The sequence below is a fragment of the Homarus americanus genome, unplaced genomic scaffold (genome assembly GCF_018991925.1).
Source record: "Homarus americanus isolate GMGI-L3 unplaced genomic scaffold, GMGI_Hamer_2.0 scaffold48220, whole genome shotgun sequence".
Classification (NCBI taxonomy): domain Eukaryota; kingdom Metazoa; phylum Arthropoda; class Malacostraca; order Decapoda; family Nephropidae; genus Homarus; species Homarus americanus.
Window position 1 is genome coordinate 5,207,897 of NW_024755060.1, and position 19,388 is coordinate 5,227,284.

At 43.3% G+C, this 19,388-nt stretch overlaps 1 long non-coding RNA gene across 3 annotated transcripts in view; it reads left to right on the top strand.

Annotated features, from left to right (window-relative positions):
- The window catches only part of LOC121856386, a 123,912-nt gene that overhangs the window by 67,842 nt on the left and 36,682 nt on the right, over nt 1-19,388 (top strand). For 2 of the 3 annotated variants that reach the window (XR_006086961.1, XR_006086963.1), the window contains one exon: nt 14,004-14,162. This is a non-coding gene — a long non-coding RNA (uncharacterized LOC121856386). Of the gene's footprint in view, nt 1-10,692; nt 11,495-14,003; nt 14,163-19,388 lie in introns of those variants that run through there. The other variant, XR_006086962.1, reaches the window with a different exon arrangement.

Genomic DNA, 19,388 nt, shown 5'->3' on the forward strand with positions numbered 1-19,388 from the left:
GAATAATCTTGCATGCCCTCTTTTTGCACTTTTTTTCTAGGTGTTTACGTTGTGTGGCATTTAGGGGAGGAAGACCAGGTGGGGGAGGCATAGGTGAGCTTGGGAAGTATGAGTGTTGTGTAAACACTGAGGAGCTCGGATGCAGGAACTCCGAGGGACTTGAGTCGGCGGAGGAGGTGGAGACGGAAACTGGAGGATTTGACAACTTCACTGACGTGTGGTTTCCAATTTAGTTTGTTGTCTATGGTGACGCCGAGGAGCTTCGTGGAATCTACAACCTGGAGTGTGTTCGGACCTAGAGTAATGGAAGGAGGTGGGACAATGTCGGAGGAGAGGTTGATGTGCATAACCATGGTCTTGTTATGGTTGATGGTGACATGGTTGTTGGTGGCCCAGTTTTGGAGACTGTTCAATAAATCCTGAAGGGCGGTATAGTTGGGAGCAGAATTGTTGACGCTGATCCCAATGGTGGAGTCGTCGACATATTTCCAGCGAGCAGGGATTTCTCTTAGGGCATCATTGATGAGCATAAGGAAGCAGAGTGGTCCCATCTTGGTGCCTTGGGGGACGCCACAGGTGAGGCTCAGTTTATGGCAAGTTCTCTGTCAGTCAGTCAGTCAGTCAGTCTCATTCGATCAGTCACTTAGTCAGTTAGTTAGTCATTCAGTCAGTCAGTCAGTAAATCAGTCAGTGAGTTAGTCAGTCACGTTCTGCTTTCATGGAGCTTTCAATACGCAACGGGATTGGATGACCAGGGGAGGTGATGGGCACTCGTGACGTCAAATGAGCCAAGTCTTCTACGGTCGAGGGTCGTGTGTGGTGGTCATGAGGCTTTCGACCATCAGGTTTTATTGGAATAGCATTGTCTTGGTGCGTGTGAATGGCCTAATTAGCCAAGGAGGAGATCCATATGTTATTGTATAGAGACGCTAGACCTTATTGCTTCTTGGGAATAGCATTCTCTTGTTGCTGTATTTAAATGACCTTTTGGTGTGATCATCTAAAGGAGAAATTCATATGTGATTGTAATGACACACTGAACCTTAATGTCTGGGGATAGCATTGTCCTGTTCCCACTCTCAGGGTTATGGTCTACAGTACAGTATTCATCTAATGTCGTAAGTTACACTTGGTTCTGGTACGACTATCAACCGTATCGTCGCTCAGGTATAGCATTATCTTGTTGCCTCAGTATGGCCTCGAAGGTTGGAATGGGTTTTAACAAATCACTTTACGGGCGAATTTCACCTGTCATTGCGATAATACATCGACTTTAATGGTTCTTGAGGATAGCACTGTCTTGCTCTCATCGTTAGTTGTCTGAAGAATGATATACTTAATGGAGGCTGTTTACAAGGGTGATATTTATGAGCAACTATAGTGATCCGTTCGACCATACTGCCTCCTGATTATAACACTGTCTTGCTGTCTCCTTCGTTAGGTGCCATAAAGGAAATATAACCTCATGTTTTAACTGGGTGAAAATTCAATGGTAATAAAATAAGGCTTTCGACCATTTTGCCTCTAGTTTATAGCACTGTCTTCCCGTCACATTGGCTGGCCAGCGTAAGGGTCAAAGTGCCTTGTTGTCGTAGCTTACAAGGGCTAGGTTACAGAGTGATTGTAATGATGCGTTCGACCTTGTGTGAGTTGTGTTACAGCACTCTCTTGTTGCAACCTTGGCCGGCTAGCTTAAGGCTGAGTTGTTGGTCTCTCTCTCTCTCTCTCTCTCTCTCTCTCTCTCTCTCTCTCTCTCTCTCTCTAGAAGAGCAGCATGCAGACAGTAAACAGATTAACGAAAGAGGGAATAAGAGAGACAAACCGATAATTACTTAAAGGAAATTACGATAATAATGTCTAAGAAAGAATAATAATTGATAATGATTGAAAGAATGAGTGAGTGAGTTAGTGAGAGCTAGTGAGTGAGAGTGAGTGAGTGAGTTAGTGAGAGCTGGTGAGAGAGCAGAGTGAGAGAGCTAGTGAGTGAGGAGAGAGAGGAGGGAGAGAGAGCGAGTGAGAGAGGGAGGAGTGAGGAGGAGGAGGAGGAGAGAGAGAGAGAGAGAGAGAGAGAGGAAGGAGTGAGAGTGAGAGAGTGGGAGGGAGGAGGAGAGAGTGGAGTGAGAGAGAGAGCGAGCGAGTGAGAGTGAGAGAGAGAGTGAGAGAGAGTGAGGGAGTGAGTTAGTGAGAGCTAGTGAGTGAGAGAGAGAGCGAGGAGAGGAGGGAGTAAGAGAGTGAGAGAGAGAGTGAGGAGGGGAGTTAGTGAGAGCTAGTGAGTGAGAGAGAGAGCTAGTGGGAGAGGAGTGAGTGAGAGAGAGAGTGAGTGAGTGAGTTAGTGAGAGAGAGAGCGAGTGAGAGTGAGTGAGTGAGAGAGTGAGAGAGAGAGAGAGCGAGTGAGTGAGTTAGTGAGAGCTAGTGAGTGAGAGAGAGAACGAGTGAGAGAGAGCGAGAGCGAGTGAGTGAGAGAGAGCGAGCGAGTGAGAGAGAGAGCGAGTGAGAGAGAGAGCGAGCGAGTGAGAGTGAGTGAGTGAATGAGTGAGTGAGATAATGAGAGGAAATGAACGAATAAGTGACTAAGCGGATGTGAGAGTGAGGGGTTAAGTGAGTAAGAGAGAGAGAGAATAACAGAGAGAGAGAGAATAAGAGAAAGAGAGAGAGAGAGAATAAGAGAAAAAGAGAGAGAATGGGAGAGAAATCGAGAGATAGAGAGAGAGAGAGAGAGAACGGGACAATGAGAGGTAAAAAAAAATCATAGAAAACGGAGTATAAATACAGAGGTCATAAATGAGTGACTTATCTAAATTTGACTATACTGAAACTTGTCTACTGAAGCAGCTTTACTGAAACTTGTCTACTGAAGCAGCTATACTGAAACTTGTCTACTGAAGCAGCTATACTGAAACTTGTCTACTGAAGCAGCTATACTGAAACTTGTCTACTGAAGCAGCTATACTGAAACTTCTACTGAAGCAGCTATACTGAAACTTGTCTACTGAAGCAGCTATACCGAAATCCTGTCTACTGAAGCAGTCTATACTGAAATTTGGTCTACTGAAGCAGCTATACTGAAACTTGTCTACCGAAGCAGCTATACTCGAAACTTGTCTACTGAAGCAGCATACTGAAACTTGCTAGTACTGAAACTTGTCTACTGAAGCAGCTATACTGAAACTTGTCTACTGAAGCAGCTATACTGAAACTTGTCTACTGAAGCAGCTATACTGAAACTTGTCTACTGAAGCAGCTATACTGAAACTTGTCTACGGAAGCAGCTATACTGAAACTTGTCTACTGAAGCAGCTATACTGAAACTTGACTACTGAAGCAGCTATACTGAAACTTGTCTACTGAAGCAGCTATACTGAAACTTGTCTACTGAAGCAGCTATACTGAAACTTGACTACTGAAGCAGCTATACTGAAACTTGACTACTAAAGCAGCTATACTGAAACTTGTCTACTGAAGCAGCTATACTGAAACTTGTCTACTGAAGCAGCTATACTGAAACTTGTCTACTGAAGCTGAAACTTGCTATACTGAAACTTGTCTACTGAAGCAGCTATACTGAAACTTGTCTACTGGAAGCAGCTATACTGAAACTTGTTGAAGCAGCTATACTGAAACTTGTCTACTGAAGCAGCTATACTGAAACTTGTCTACTGAAGCAGCTATACTGAAACTTGTCTACTGAAGCAGCTATACTGAAACTTGTCTACTGAAGCAGCTATACTGAAACTTGTCTACGGAAGCAGCTATACTGAAACTTGTCTACTGAAGCAGCTATACTGAAACTTGACTACTGAAGCAGCTATACTGAAACTTGTCTACTGAAGCAGCTATACTGAAACTTGTCTACTGAAGCAGCTATACTGAAACTTGTCTACTGAAGCAGCTATACTGAAACTTGTCTACTGAAGCAGCTATACTGAAACTTGTCTACTGAAGCAGCTATACTGAAACTTGTCTACTGAAGCAGCTATACTGAAACTTGTCTACTGAAGCAGCTATACTGAAACTTGTCTACTGAAGCAGCTATACTGAAACTTGTCTACTGAAGCAGCTATACTGAAACTTGTCTACTGAAGCAGCTATACTGAAACTTGTCTACTGAAGCAGCTATACTGAAACTTGACTACTGAAGCAGCTATACTGAAACTTGTCTACTGAAGCAGCTATACTGAAACTTGTCTACTGAAGCAGCTATACTGAAACTTGTCTACTGAAGCAGCTATACTGAAACTTGTCTACTGAAGCAGCTATACTGAAACTTGTCTACTGAAGCAGCTATACTGAAACAGCTGTATTGAAACTGCCTTATGGTTATCAAATTGTTCGGTTCAGTTCTTGGTATGATAGCAACACGTTCACCGCCTCCTACAGAACGTTCACCGCCTCCTACAGAACGTTCACCGCCTCCTACAGAACGTTCATCGCCTCCTACAGAACGTTCACCGCCTCCTACAGAACGTTCACCGCGTCCTACAGAACGTTCACCGCCTACTACAGAACGTTCATCGCCTCCTACAGAACGTTCACCGCCTCCTACAGAACGCGTTCACACCGCCCCCAGAACGTTCATCGCCTCCTACAGAACGCTCATCAGCCTACAGAACGTCTTTTCATCGCCTCCTACAGAACGTTCACCGCCTCCTACAGAACGCGCGTTCACCGCCTCCCCGCAGAACGTTCACCGCCTCCTACAGAACGTTCACACTGCTCCTACCGAACGTTCACTGCCTCCTACCGAACGTTCACACTGCCTCCTACCGAACGTTCATCGCCTCCCTACCGAACGTTCACCGCCTCCCTACCGAACGTCTACCGCCCCTACAGAATAACAGCCCACTGCCTCCTTACAGAACGGGGGCGTTCACCGCCTCCTACAGAACGTTCACCGCCGCCTATAGAACGTTCACCGCCTCCTACAGAACGTTCACCGCCTCCTACAGAACGTGTCCCGTATCCCAGTTCAAATATTGACGCGGATTTTCACTATTTTTATTGAAGCTTTGTGAGACGAGACCTTCACGTCGGTACTAGCTATAATGGCCCTGTGTGCCATGGCCCTGTGTGCCATGGCCCTGTGTACCATGGCCCTGTGTGCCATGGCCCTGTGTGCCATGGCCCTGTGTACCATGGCCCTGTGTGCCATGGCCCTGTGTACCATGGCCCTGTGTGCCATGGCCCTGTGTGCCATGGCCCTGTGTACCATGGCCCTGTGTACCCAAGACCCTGTGTACCATGGCCTGTGTACCATGGCCCTGTACCATGGCCCTGTGTACCATGACCCTGTGTACCATGGCCCTGTACCATGGCCTGTGTGCCATGGCCCTGTACCATGGCCCTGTGTGCCAATGGCCCTGTGTACCATGGCCCTGTGTACCATAGCCCTGTGTACCATAACCCTGTATTGCCATAGCCACTGTGTACCATGGCCCTGTGTACCATGGCCCTGTACCATAGCCCCTATGTACCATAGCCCTGTGTGCCCAGGAGCCCTGTGTGCCATAGCCCCTGTGTACCCTTGGCCCTGTGTACCCCTTGCTCTGGAACCCTGTGTGCCATGGCCCTGTGTGCCCATGGCCCTGTCTCCATGGCCCTGTGTGCCATGGCCCTGTATATAGCCCACATGTACCCTTGGCCCTGTGTCTGGGAACCCTGTGTGCCATGGCCTTGTGTACCATGGCCCTGTGTGCCCGCCAGCCCCTGTGTGCCTTGCCCATGGCCCTGTGTGCCATGGCCCTGTGTACCATGGCCCTGTGTGCCATGGCCCTGTGTGCCATGGCCCTGTGTACCATGGCCCTGTGTACCATGGCCCTGTGTGCCATGGCCCTGTGTACCATGGCCCTGTGTGCCATGGCCCTGTGTGCCATGGCCCTGTGTACCATGGCCCTGTGTGCCATGGCCCTGTGTACCATGGCCCTGTGTGCCATGGCCCTGTGTGCCATGGCCCTGTGTACCATGGCCCTGTGTACCATGGCCCTGTGTACCATGGCCCTGTGTGCCATGGCCCTGTGTACCATGGCCCTGTGTACCATGGCCCTGTGTACCTTGGCCCTGTGTACCATGGCCCTGTGTACCATAGCCCTGTACCCAGCCCTCTGTACCATAGCCCTGTGTGCCATGGCCTGTGTGCCAGACCCTGTGTGCCATGGCCTGTGTACCACTTGGCCCTGTGTGCCATATTTTCTGTGCCACTTGCGCAGACCCTGGCAGCCCTGCCACATGGCCCTGTGTGCCCTTGGCCCTGTGTGCCATGGCCACATGTGCCGCCCAGCCCTGTCTCCATGGCCTGTGTGCCATGGCCTGTGTCATGACCCTGTACCATGGCCCTGTGTACCATGGCCCTGTGTGCCAAGACCCTGTGTGCCATGGCCTTGTGTACCATGGCCCTGTGTGCCATGGCCCTGTGTGCCATGGGCCTGTGTACCATGGCCCTGTGTGCCAAGACCCTGTGTGCCATGGCCCTGTGTACCATGGCCCTGTGTGCCATGGCCCTGTGTACCGTGGCCCTGTGTGCCATGGCCCTGTGTACCATGGCCCTGTGTACCATGGCCCTGTGTGCCAAGACCCTGTGTACCATGGCCATGTGTACCATGGCCCTGTGTGCCATGGCCCTGTGTGCCATGGCCCTGTGTACCATGGCCCTGTGTACCATGGCCCTGTGTGCCATGGCCCTGTGTGCCATGGCCCTGTGTGCCATGGCCCTGTGTGCCATGGCCCTGTGTGCCATGGCCCTGTGTGCCATGGCCCTGTGTACCATGGCCCTGTGTGCCATGGCCCTGTGTGCCATGGCCCTGTGTGCCATGGCCCTGTGTGCCATGGCCCTGTGTACCATGGCCCTGTGTACCATGGCCCTGTGTGCCATGGCCCTGTGTACCATGGCCCTGTGTACCATGGCCCTGTGTGCCATGGCCCTGTGTGCCATGGCCCTGTGTACCATGGCCCTGTGTGCCATGGCCCTGTGTGCCATGGCCCTGTGTACCATGGCCCTGTGTACCATGGCCCTGTGTGCCATGGCCCTGTGTACCTTGGCTTTGTGTGCCATGGCCCTGTGTGCCATGGCCCTGTGTACCATGGCCCTGTGTGCCATGGCCCTGTGTACCATGGCCCTGTGTGCCAAGACCCTGTGTACCATGGCCCTGTGTGCCATGGCCCTGTGTGCCATGGCCCTGTGTACCATGGCCCTGTGTACCATGGCCCTGTGTGCCATGGCCCTGTGTGCCATGGCCCTGTGTGCCATGGCCCTGTGTACCATGGCCCTGTGTGCCATGGCCCTGTGTACCTTGGCTTTGTGTACCATGACCTTGTGTACCATGGCTTTATCGTTAATGGTCTCACTGAGTGGCCTCATCCCCATTGACTGCTACATGGCCCTACCTTCAATGGCCTCATCCGTAATGCCCCCTACATGTCCTTACCTACAATGGCCTCACCCTCAATGGCCCTACATGGCCCTAGCTTCAGTGGCCTCATCCTTAATCGCCCTATCTTCAAAGGCTATTTCCCGTACTCAACCAGCAGACCATCTGGAAAATGGCCCATACTTTACCTGGAGCATTGACTTGAGGGGCTTTAACCTGTGTGTGTGTGTGTGTGTGTGTGTGTGTGTGTGTGTGAAGGGGAGAAAGAGCAGGAAGGGAAGGACACAAATGAGGGAGAGGAAAAAAATGATGAAAGGGATTGAAGGAAAGAGGCAGAAAGGAGGAGGATGATAAAAAGAAGAGAGGAAGAGTAGGAAGGAAAGAAGGGGAGAAGGAAAGGAGGATGGTAAACGGAAGGAAGTCACTAGGTCAGAGGTCATAGGTCATTGTCATAGAATTTCCTCTTTTTTTAACATTATTTATCCAAACTTTCTATCCCCCCCCCCTCAAATCATCAAGTTATCCCATTTATCCTTCGTATCGTCTTTCGTCTTCAATTCTCTGGTTATTCCATCTTCGTATGCCAAATTGAATTGTAAAAATTAGTAAAAAAAAATCGGGTTTTTAAATTAGGAAAATGGAATAAAAATTGTCTTTTTTAACTGATTTTTTCTTTGATTTATATTTATTTATTTATTTATTTTTTATTTTCGAACGTGGAAATTATCATCTCTCTCTCTCTCTCTCTCTCTCTCTCTCTCTCTCTCTCAAGAATTGTGGTTTTAGGAGATTTGGAAGGTAATGTGTATGTATGTACAGTATGTATGTATGTATGTATGTATGTATGTATGTATGTATATGTATTTCACCATAAAAGCTTCAGTAAAAATGTATATCACAGTTTCAAGTTAGAGGAGAAACAACATACAGGTTTCACAGTGTATTAGTTAACGAGTTTCTGTGTATATTTACGTTTCATGTCTGCACGTTTTATCGTTGGTATCTGTGCTATGTGTATTTCTATGTATATTCGTTTTAATACAGCATGTTTCAGTATATACGTATTTACGAATTCAAATCCATGTATATTTTGACGTATGTATGTTTCGTTATGTATATTTTGACGTATGTATGTTTCGTTATGTATATTTTGACGTATTCATGTTACACTTTTGTAAATTTTAATGCATATAGGTTTCAATTTTAAGTGTCAAAGTTTATACGTGTCATTTTATAAGTGTTAAGTGTTTCGTAGTCGTGGTTGTCGTGGTTGTTGTGGTTTGTGGTTGTGATTTGTCGTGGTTGTCGTGGTGGCTGTTTTATATAGTATTAAGGTATATATGTCTTGTAATGGTCTGTGTATATTCCTGTATGGTTGAATATTGTGGTTGATTGTTGTTTGTTTATTGGTTCGTATATTCGAGGTTTGTTTTGATTCATCAGCTGATCAAATCCTTATTCTCGTGGTTTGTTTTTATTCAAGCTGATCAAATCTTTATTCTCGTGGTTTGTTTTGATTCATCAGCTGATCAAATCCTTATTCTCGTGGTTTGTTTTGATTCATCAGCTGATCAAGTCTTTATTCTCGTGGTTTGTTTTGATTCATCAGCTGATCAAATCCTTATTCTCGTGGTTTGTTTTGATTCATCAGCTGATCAAATCCTTATTCTCGTGGTTTGTTTTGATTCATCAGCTGATCAAATCTTTATTCTCGTGGTTTGTTTTGATTCATCAGCTGATCAAATCTTTATTCTCGTGGTTTGTTTTGATTCATTGTAATTTTATTTCCTTACCTGATGTTGTGAGAAATACCACGTCATGTTTTTATATTTGTAAACACACGTTACACGCTTCTGATTGGCTTTCCTTATGAAACGCGTCGGTTCATGTTGCTTTTACGCTCTGCTGATTGGCTGTCATATGAAACACGTCAATTCATGTTGCTATTACGCTCCTGTGATTGGCTTGTATGAGACGGAGATGAGTGTGTGTGTGTGTGTGTGTGTAGTCAAGGTCTTGCTCGCTCTTGATGTTTTCAAAATTGTCGATTGACTTTCATCTCTCTCTCCTGATTCACCAAGTCGTATCATTAAGGTCGTTTCTGTTGCCGTTGTGGTCGTGTTTCTGTTGCCGTTGTGGTCGTGTTTCTGTTGCCATCTTGACCGTTTCCGTTGCTTTCTGTTGAGTTTTTGCGTTTTAATTCCGTTACATATAACAGACCAATACCATCACCTGTTTAACGGGAGAAAAAACGGCTACATATTGCATTATACAACAGAAATTATATACATTATAGAAAATTATATGATTAGTATATTACATAATATAATCAGTCTCAAATTGATAAAGAGGAAGGGTTAATTAATTATACCTGTTGGGGTGGTTAATTACCTGAAGGTTGATTAATTAGGTGATTAAATTTACACCAGGTAGTTGAGGAGGATAGTACCTGAAAAATACCTGGCATGTATGTATGTGTGTATGTATGTTTGTATATGTATGTCTGTGTATGTATGTATGTAGTATGTTTGTATATATATGTATGTATGTATATGTGTATGTATGTGTATGTATGTATGTAAGTTTGTCACTCCCTGGATAGCACTATACTCACATGTGGCCCAAGAGGGAAGGGATCGAACCTGGGCCATAAGGGTGAGAGGTAAACATCACTACAGTACTACCAATACTTTTTTTTAGTTGATTCGTAAATAATTTTTCAGTTTTAAATGATTCGTGTAAAATAAATGTCGATAATTGAATGATTCGTGTGTGTGTTTGTAATGTAGTTATTGATTCGTATGTATTTTCAGTTTGATTCGGTTTAATTTGTAATATTTTATCGATTTTTTTAATGAATCGTATTTTTTCTCAATATTGTTAAGTGATTCGTCTATAGATTTTTAATGATGATTCGTATATAATTTATTGTAATGATTCGTGTAAATTTGTCTTTATTTTTTAATGGTTCGTATAAAATGATCCTTGTCTTTAATGATTCGTATATATTTTTTCTAATCTCTTTATTGATTCGTAAATGATTCTTCATATATAGGTGTATTCACTTACGTTCAAGATCACTGTCAGTGTAAATGTGAAGACACACTGATTTAACACTGGGTAACACTGAACTGTAAATCAATAGCAGTGTAAACTGTCTAAAAAAAATATCCCAAGTGAACATGTAAACAGTGTAAAAATATAAATGTAAAACTGTAAACGACTTGAAAATTGGAAAAAAAAAGTTACGTTAGAAATTATGATAAAAGTTAGATTGTAAAAAAAATTAAAATCGGAAAATATTTTTGACTAAATGCCTTGAAAGTTTGTAAATAAGTGATTGTAAATGACTTGAAAATATGGAAAAGGTTTAATTGTAAAAAAAAAATATGAAACATACTGTAAATGCCATGAAATTCTTAGTCTAAATATAATGTAAAAGAATTTATTCGTAAAGTGAATAAAGGAAATAAATAACTTGAAAAACTGTGAAAAAAAAATAAAAAAAAGCCTTGATGGAATAAAACTGGGTAAATTTGTTTGTAAATGTTGATAAAAAGATACTGAAAGTGAATGTAAATGAGATTGATAAAAGCACATTAAAAAAACCCTGTAAATACCCAATGTAAATAAATCGAATAACACTGAAAAAAATTGAAAATTTGGAAAAAAATAAACATTACGTAAAGTCCACAATTGAATGAATTTAAAATAAACACAAGGAAGGAAATTGAAGAAAGAAAGAAAGAAAGAAAAATATAGAAAACAGAAAAAAAAACGTCCTAGATTTGCCGTCCAAAGGAATAACATAACCTTGACACGTTTATACATGTTCAAACACGTTCTTGAAGACATGTAAACAAAAAACAGCTGTTGTGGCTCCGTCCAGACTCGCTCTTAAAAATACACAATACCTCATTCCATACAATACTCATACACCCCAGGAAGATGTATGGGGGAGTGTATGAGGGTGTTGTAGCTCTAGGGTGTATGAGTGTTGTATTTGTGGGAGTATTTTTTTTGTAGGGGTGTGTAGACGTCTTGTAGTGAAGATGTTGCCCAAGTCACTCACGTTTGATCAGCTGATTGGTCGACCCTGGGGTTATACTCGTGCCCAGAATCTTAAGCTGAAGGTGGGTATAACTGGGTCTACATACAGTATACACACACACATACATACACACACATACACACACAGCGCTTACATATACACTGTAAACATATATTTGTACATAGGGATATACATATAAGTTATACATACACAAAAACACCCCTCACACACACACACACACACACACACACACACACACACACACACATTCGTAGACACACCAGTACAACCATTGTACATACATACATACATACATACATACATCCCTACATACATACATACATGTTACAAATACACACACATGCACTCGTATACACACTAAGACAACCATCACACACACACACACACACACGAGACAAAGCTTGTGATTTAGTCAAGTATTTCATTAAGTTAAATATGATAGACAAATTATATAAAAGCATCAAATATCATTAAAATACGTTTAAGGGTCGGTGATTAGCCAGTCAATAATGTGATTGAGTTCAGGGTCCATGATTAGCTAGTCAATAACGTGATTGTGTTAAGGGCCGGTGATTAGCTAGTCAATAACGTGATTGAGTTAAGGGTCCATGATTAGCTAGTCAATAACGTGATTGTGTTAAGGGTCGATGATTAGCCAGTCAATAACGTGATTGTGTTAAGGGCCGGTGATTAGCTAGTCAATAACGTGATTGAGTTAAGGGTCGAGGACAAAATAATAACGTGGCTATGGGATTCTATATAATGAGATAATTGGGTGATTCTGTCCAACTTGATTCAGGTTCTGTTAAAATTTAATTCCTGATTTTATAAAATGTCGATTCTGGTTCCTTTAATGCCGATTCTGATTCTCTTAAATCTGATTCTTGGTTCCTTAATGCTGATTCTTGATTCTCTTAATCCTGACTTGGTTCCTTTAATGATTCTTGATTCTCTTAATCCCGATTCTTGATTCTTTTAATGCCGATTCAAGATTCATTTAAATGCCGAATCAGATTTTTTTTTTAATGCCGATTCGTGATTCTGTGATAAATTGAATCGTATGAACCGCCATGAATCATAAGTTATAATTTAAGACTTTTTTGTATAATTAGTAAACATTGTCAACACTAGCACGAAGGCGATAGGGCAGAATACACGCTTATGCGGGCATGATGTACGCAGATTGGTTCTTTCCCTTTCATGACCTGCTCTGATTGGTTCATATCTGCCGTTACGTGTGGTGATTGGTCCATATCTGCCGTGACGTGTGGTGATTGGTCATTATCTGCTGTGGCGTGTGGTGATTGGTCAATATCTGCCGTGACGTGTGGTGATTGGTCATTATCTGCCGTGACGTGTGGTGATTGGTCAATATCTGCCGTGACATGTGATGATTGGTCCATATCAGCCGTGACGTGTGATGATTGGTCCATATCAGCCTTGACGTGTGCTGATTGCAAAATGACCAATCATTACACGTCTTGCCCGCAAATACGTGGATTTTACCCAACACTGCCGTGACGGAAATTAAACACAGGTCTTTGTCGAAACAATTAACTCAGGTAATACAACGTTAATTGACCAGGTTAATTACTAATGAGAGGTGAACCCAACAGGTGTATTACATTTATATTATTGATGTATTACCTTAGATTACCTGAAGTGTTAAATCGGAAATAATCGGTATTAAGTTAAAATCGATTACATTTATTGGTTAGTTTATTTTTGCTGGGGAATCGTCTACGTCACAACCTGCGTATAAGATTATTCTGCTTTCATGCACACGACGCTGATCTGTTCACAGTACGCATGCGCAGTGAGCGGTAGTTTGTTACAGAGAGCAGATGGTGAGGTGTGGGTGGATCTTGTCTCGTTAGGCTGTGGTGTACCGGTTCTCGAGCAAGATTGATTGTAAAGCCAGCGGTCGTGGCTTTATTTACCACAGTTACCGATGGGGGCAGTAGGTCTAGTGATTGTAAAGCCAGTGGTCGTGGCTTTATTTACCACAGTTACCGATGGGGGTAGTAGGTCTAGTGATTGTAAAGCCAGTGGTCGTGGCTTTATTTACCACAGTTACCGATGGGGGTAGTAGGTCTAGTGATTGTAAAGCCAGCGGTCGTGGCTTTATTTACCACAGTTACCGATGGGGGAAGTAGGTCTAGTGATTGTAAAGCCAGTGGTCGTGGCTTTATTTACCACAGTTACCGATGGGGGCAGTAGGTCTAGAGTAGGTCTAGTGATTGTAAAGCCAGTGGTCGTGGCTTTATTTACCACAGTTACCGATGGGGGCAGTAGGTCTAGGAGAACAAGAGAGGCATAGAAAACGTAACTCCTCCATGGCACCCTTAACAAAGTCTTTCAGCTTGAGCCAGAGTCTTTCAGCTTGAGCTAGAGTTAGTCTCATGAGCCACACGTGAGAGTCTAGCTGCACTTGGAGTTAGCAGTTGCACATCCCTCTATTGCACCATCTAGTCTCTGCAACTAGCCCCCCCAAAAAAAATATCCCCCGCCACTTCCACTCCGCTTATTTTCGTTGCTTTGGAGAGTTGAAGAGTTTGGCCTCATGTCAGCTGAGGTGTGGAGGCGAGCCGGGGGAGGATGGAGGTAGTGCGTCAGTCTCCAGGCAGCATCCTCCTGATCTCAGTCTCAGCTTAACGTCGCCCTCCTCACTGCTACCTCCGAATACCCACGATCCTGCCGAGATTGTCTCCCCCGTCAACGTGTACAAGGTCAGTAGAGAGTCATCACCAAACACTCCCCCAGCAGCCACTACAGGAAACGAGTTACCGCCTGTGAAAGAGCATGGGAAACTTTACAAACATACAGTATATCCATGGCTGTCGCACCCTCCTACACCCAACCCTCCCTCCTGTGTAAACTTGGCCGTTCTCAATGGAGCGCATTATGGCACACATGCAAATATATTTTTAAAAAGTTCTCTCTTTGCTCGTTAACCCTTTCTCCTACCCCCTCCTTCTCTCTCTCCATCTCTCTCCCTCTTGCTCGTTAACCCTTTCTCCTACCCCCTCCTCCTTCTCTCTCTCCATCTCTCTCCCTCTTGCTCGTTACCCCCTTCTCCCCCCCTCTTGTAAATAAACCCTTGAATGATCGCTCACAAGGATGCATTCTTTTGTAGCCAACAGAATGGACTCTTAACCCTACCTTGCCTTGGTGTATGTACAGTATATAACAACCCACCCAGATGGCAACAGTCTCTGCTATGAGTTTTGTCTTATTTTTGCATCTCTAAAAATATCGCTTTTGCATTGCCGTTTTTAAGTATATCTATTATTTTTTGACATAAATTATCGTGTTATTGTGTTATATAAACTGGATTTATATAGCATCGGTGTCGTGTATATGATTGATTGGTTTGTTTTGATTTAACCAGTGTCAGTGTTGCCATATATGCATCACCGTATTTGGACTGGATTGGCGGGTACATATGACTGGTAATTGACTTATAAGGTTTTAAAGGTATACCATATATGACTAGTAATTACCATAAGTACCATTACTACTACCATTACTACTACCATATCTACTAGTAGGTAATGATTAGCTACAATCATTGCTTTATTTGCTAGTAGATTATTACCAGCATGATCACATTATTACTATCACAATAGCCATCATCCTTAAAACTACCACAATTATCATCCTTAAAACTACCACAATTATCTTTCCTAAAACCACCGCTATTATCATCCTTAAAACTACCACAATTATCTTTCCTAAAACTACCACTATTATCATCCTTAAAACTACCACAATTATCTTTCCTAAAACTACAACTATTATCATCCTTAAAACTACCACAATTATCACCTAAAACTACAATTATCTTTCCTAAAACTACCACAATTATCATCATAAAACTACCACAATTATCTTTCTAAAACTACCACAATTATCTTTCCTAAAACTACACAATTATCATCATAAAACTACAATTATCTTTCCTAAAACTTCCACACAATTATCATCCTTAAAACTACCACAGTATCTTTCCTAAAACTACCACCATTATCATCCTTAAAACTACCACAATTATCTTTCCTAAAACTACAACTATTATCATCCTTAAAACTACCACAATTATCTTTCCTAAAACTACCACTATTATCATCCTTAAAAACTACCCCAATTATCTTTCCTAAAACTACCACAATTATCATCCTTAAAACTACCACAATTATCTTTCCTAAAACCACCGCTATTATCATCCTTAAAACTACCACAATTATCTTTCCTAAAACTACCACTATTATCATCCTTAAAACTACCACAATTATCTTTCCTAAAACTACAACTATTATCATCCTTAAAACTACCACAATTATCTTTCCTAAAACTACCACTATTATCATCCTCAAAACTACCACAATTATCTTTCCTGAAACTACCACAATTATCATCCTTAAAACTACCACAATTATTTTTCCTAAAACTACCACTATTATCCTTAAAACTACCACAATTATCTTTCCTAAAACTACCACAACTATCATCCTTAAAACTACCACAATTACCCTCTCTAAATTCACCACAATTACCACCATATACTGTCCCTCCTCACAACCACAATCATCTCTTAAAACCACCACAATCACCACAATTCCTAAAATCATCAACCAACCATTTATCTACATTGCACATAGTAACCACAACTACCAGCATTCCTACCACCATCACGATGACAAAATTTAAAGCAAAATTTATGAATATATAAAATAACTTTGGTAACAATACTTCTTATATGTGCCGAGTGATGTGCTAGGTAGGCCTATGGGATAAGGATGAAATTATCCCGTAGGCCTAAAAGGTATATTGATTCTTGGGGGTAACAAGCCCAGTGGCTATAATTTTTTTTTTTTTATATAGGCCTATGCATATAACGTTGGAACAGTTCCCTAGGCCTACAAATGTGACAACCTCCAAATTATATTTAGTTATGTAGGTAAATTTTTTAATGAATTTCTTGATATGGGTAGAAATTTTTTACTTCGGCCTAAATAGTGAAAAATTAGGTAGAATGGGAAAATGGGGGTAGGTTAGGTTAAGTTAAGACAATTTGGATCAGGTTAGTGTAATTTGGATAAGGCTGACTTGTTGGATTAGCATAGGTCAGGTCAGGTAAACCCCCTCCTCACCCCCCCACCTTCTCTTCCACCACCACCCTGTACATCCCCTCTCTCCCACCCCCTACCTCACCCCCCACCTTCTCTTCCCACCACCACCCTGCATCCCTCTCTCCACCCCCCTCACCCCCCCCACCTTCTCTTCCACCCACCACCCTGTACATCCTCTCTCCACCTCCACCCCCCACCTTCTCTTCCACCCTGTACATCCCCCTCTCTCCACCCCCTCACCCCACCTTCTCTTCCCCACCCTGTACATCCCCCTCTCTCCACCCCCTCACCCCCCACCTTCTCTTCACCACCACCTGTGCATCCCCCTCTCTCCACCCCCTCACCCCCACCCCTTCTCTTCCACCACCACCCTGTACATCCCCCTCTCTCCACCCCCCCTCACCCCACCTTCTCTTCCACCACCACCCTGTACATCCCCTCTCTCCACCCCTCACCCCCCCCCACCTTCTTCCACCACCACCCTGCTGTCCTCTCTCCACCCCCTCCCCCTTCTGTTTCCCACCACCACCCTGTACATCCCCCTCTCTCCACCCCTCCCTTTCCCCCTTCTGTACCACTGCCTGTACATCCCCCTCTCCACCCCCTCACCCCCCACCCCTTCCTCTTCCACTACACCCTGTACATCCCCTCTCTCCACCCCTCTTCCCTTTATATTCCACCACCCTGTACATCCCCCTCTCCTCCCCTCCCCACCTCTTCCCCACCACCACCCTGTACATCCCCTCTCTCCACCCCCCTCCCCCCACCTTCTCTTCCCACCCACCACCCTGTACATCCCCTCTCTCCCACCCCCCCCTCACCCCCCACCTTCTCTTCCCCACCACCCTGTACATCCCCCTCCTCTCCACCCCCCTCACCCCAACTCCCACCCCACCCCCACCCTCCCACTTCAACGCGTCACCAGTATTGCAAATCTTGAAATGCACTAAACGATAATTTCTGCAACGCAAGTGAAGACCTCCACGGCTTACCTGACCTCCCTCTGGTGACGTCAACAGTGACCTCGTCTTACACACACACTCACACACACACACACACACACACACACACACACACACACACTCACACACTTTTGCCCAGGAATGTTTTTATCTCTGCGCCTTCTGGTTTAAGTGTGTTTGGTTTATTATTATTATTATTATTATTATTATTATTATTATTATTATTATTATTATTATTGTTACTGTTGTTGTTGTTGTTATTATTATAGTTACTGCTGTGGTATTATTATTAGTAGAAGTTTTAGTATTGTTATCTTGACAATTTTTAATTTATTTTATCATTATCATCATTATTTTATTATTATTACCATTATTATTAATAGTAGTCCCAGTAGTAGTAAGTTATAATAGGTTTTCGTTATCTTCACCATATACCAAGTCATCGACGTACCTTGACCTTTGACCTTTCATCATCAAAGGTAAACTCCTTAATAACTATGTTGATTAAAGGTCAGGTAATTAGCTTCCGGTCTCAGGTGTTGCTTGACCTTGTGACTTTATAAAGATTGTTTGGGTTTTAAGACTGTGGCATTAGGTTAGGTTGTTGTTAGTAGTTGTTTTTTTTATTAGTGTTAAATTGTTATTATTATTGTTGTTTTTATTATTATTATTATTATTATTATTATTATTATTATTATTATTATTATTGAAGCTCGTACTTAAAACCTAATACTAAGGTCAATAATAAACAAGGCAAGTGAATAAATAAGTAAAGTTTATTTTTAGGTAGAGTAAATTATTAGTTTTTTTAATATAATTACTTTCGAGTCCATTAAAGTTTGTTGTTTTTAAGCCATGTTTATTTCCGGGTTCATCTCTTAAGCTCCGCCCCCATTAGAGCGTCCTTGGCAACCATTATTATTTCTTAAACGTTGATTGGCTGTTGGTTGCTAGGTGGGCGACTCCCTTGGCAACCAACAACCAATCATCATCTGCGATTTGTAGCGGTTGCTAAGGACGCTTGGGGATTTCAGTAAGTCTATGTAATGTTACAAATACATAAAAAAAACCAGTTATTAATACATCTGTAACATGGATATAGGCTTAAATTAAAATACAATAGAGATTTAAAAGTTCTTAGTGGAGGGGAACACCATGGTAGACTACATGACTGTGTTAAAGCAGCGGTGAATGTAGTGTGTGTGTGTGTGTGTGTATTCAGGCGTGAAAACTATTGTCAAAAGTATGAAAATAGACGCTTTGTGTTTGATAGTATGCCCCTTAGTCGTGCACCCCCCAGGAGGATTTACTGTGGTGCGTGTGTGGGGAGGGAGGGGGTGGAGGTGGGAGTGCCAGGGGTAAGGAGGGGGTCAGGGAATTGAGGGAGTTCCTTTGATGGCACACACACGTGGCTTCCCTCTTTCAAGAGTATTGTCACGTTCCAGGTGTGTGTGTGTGTGTGTGTGTGTGTGTGTGTGTGTGTGTGCTGTGTGTGTGTGTGTGTGTGTGTGTGTTGTGTGTGTGTGTGTGTGTGTGTGTGTGTGTGTGTGTGTGTGTGTGTGTGTGTGTGTGTGATAGAAGTATTTAGGGGTGGGTGAAAGGAATCAATAAAGGGGAGATAGATAAAGTTCTTATAATATCCGAGCAGGATAGGACTCGGAGCAACGGATTTAAGTTGGATAAGTTTAGGTTTAGGAGGGAGATAGGAAGGAACTGGTTCACAAATAGGGTGGTGGACGAGTGGAACAAGCTTAGCAACTTTGTAGTAAGTGCTGGAACTCTGGAAGGTTTCAAAAGGAGGCTGGATAGATTCATGGATGATAGAGAGTGGTAGTAACTCTCGACAGGAGCTGCCATGCAC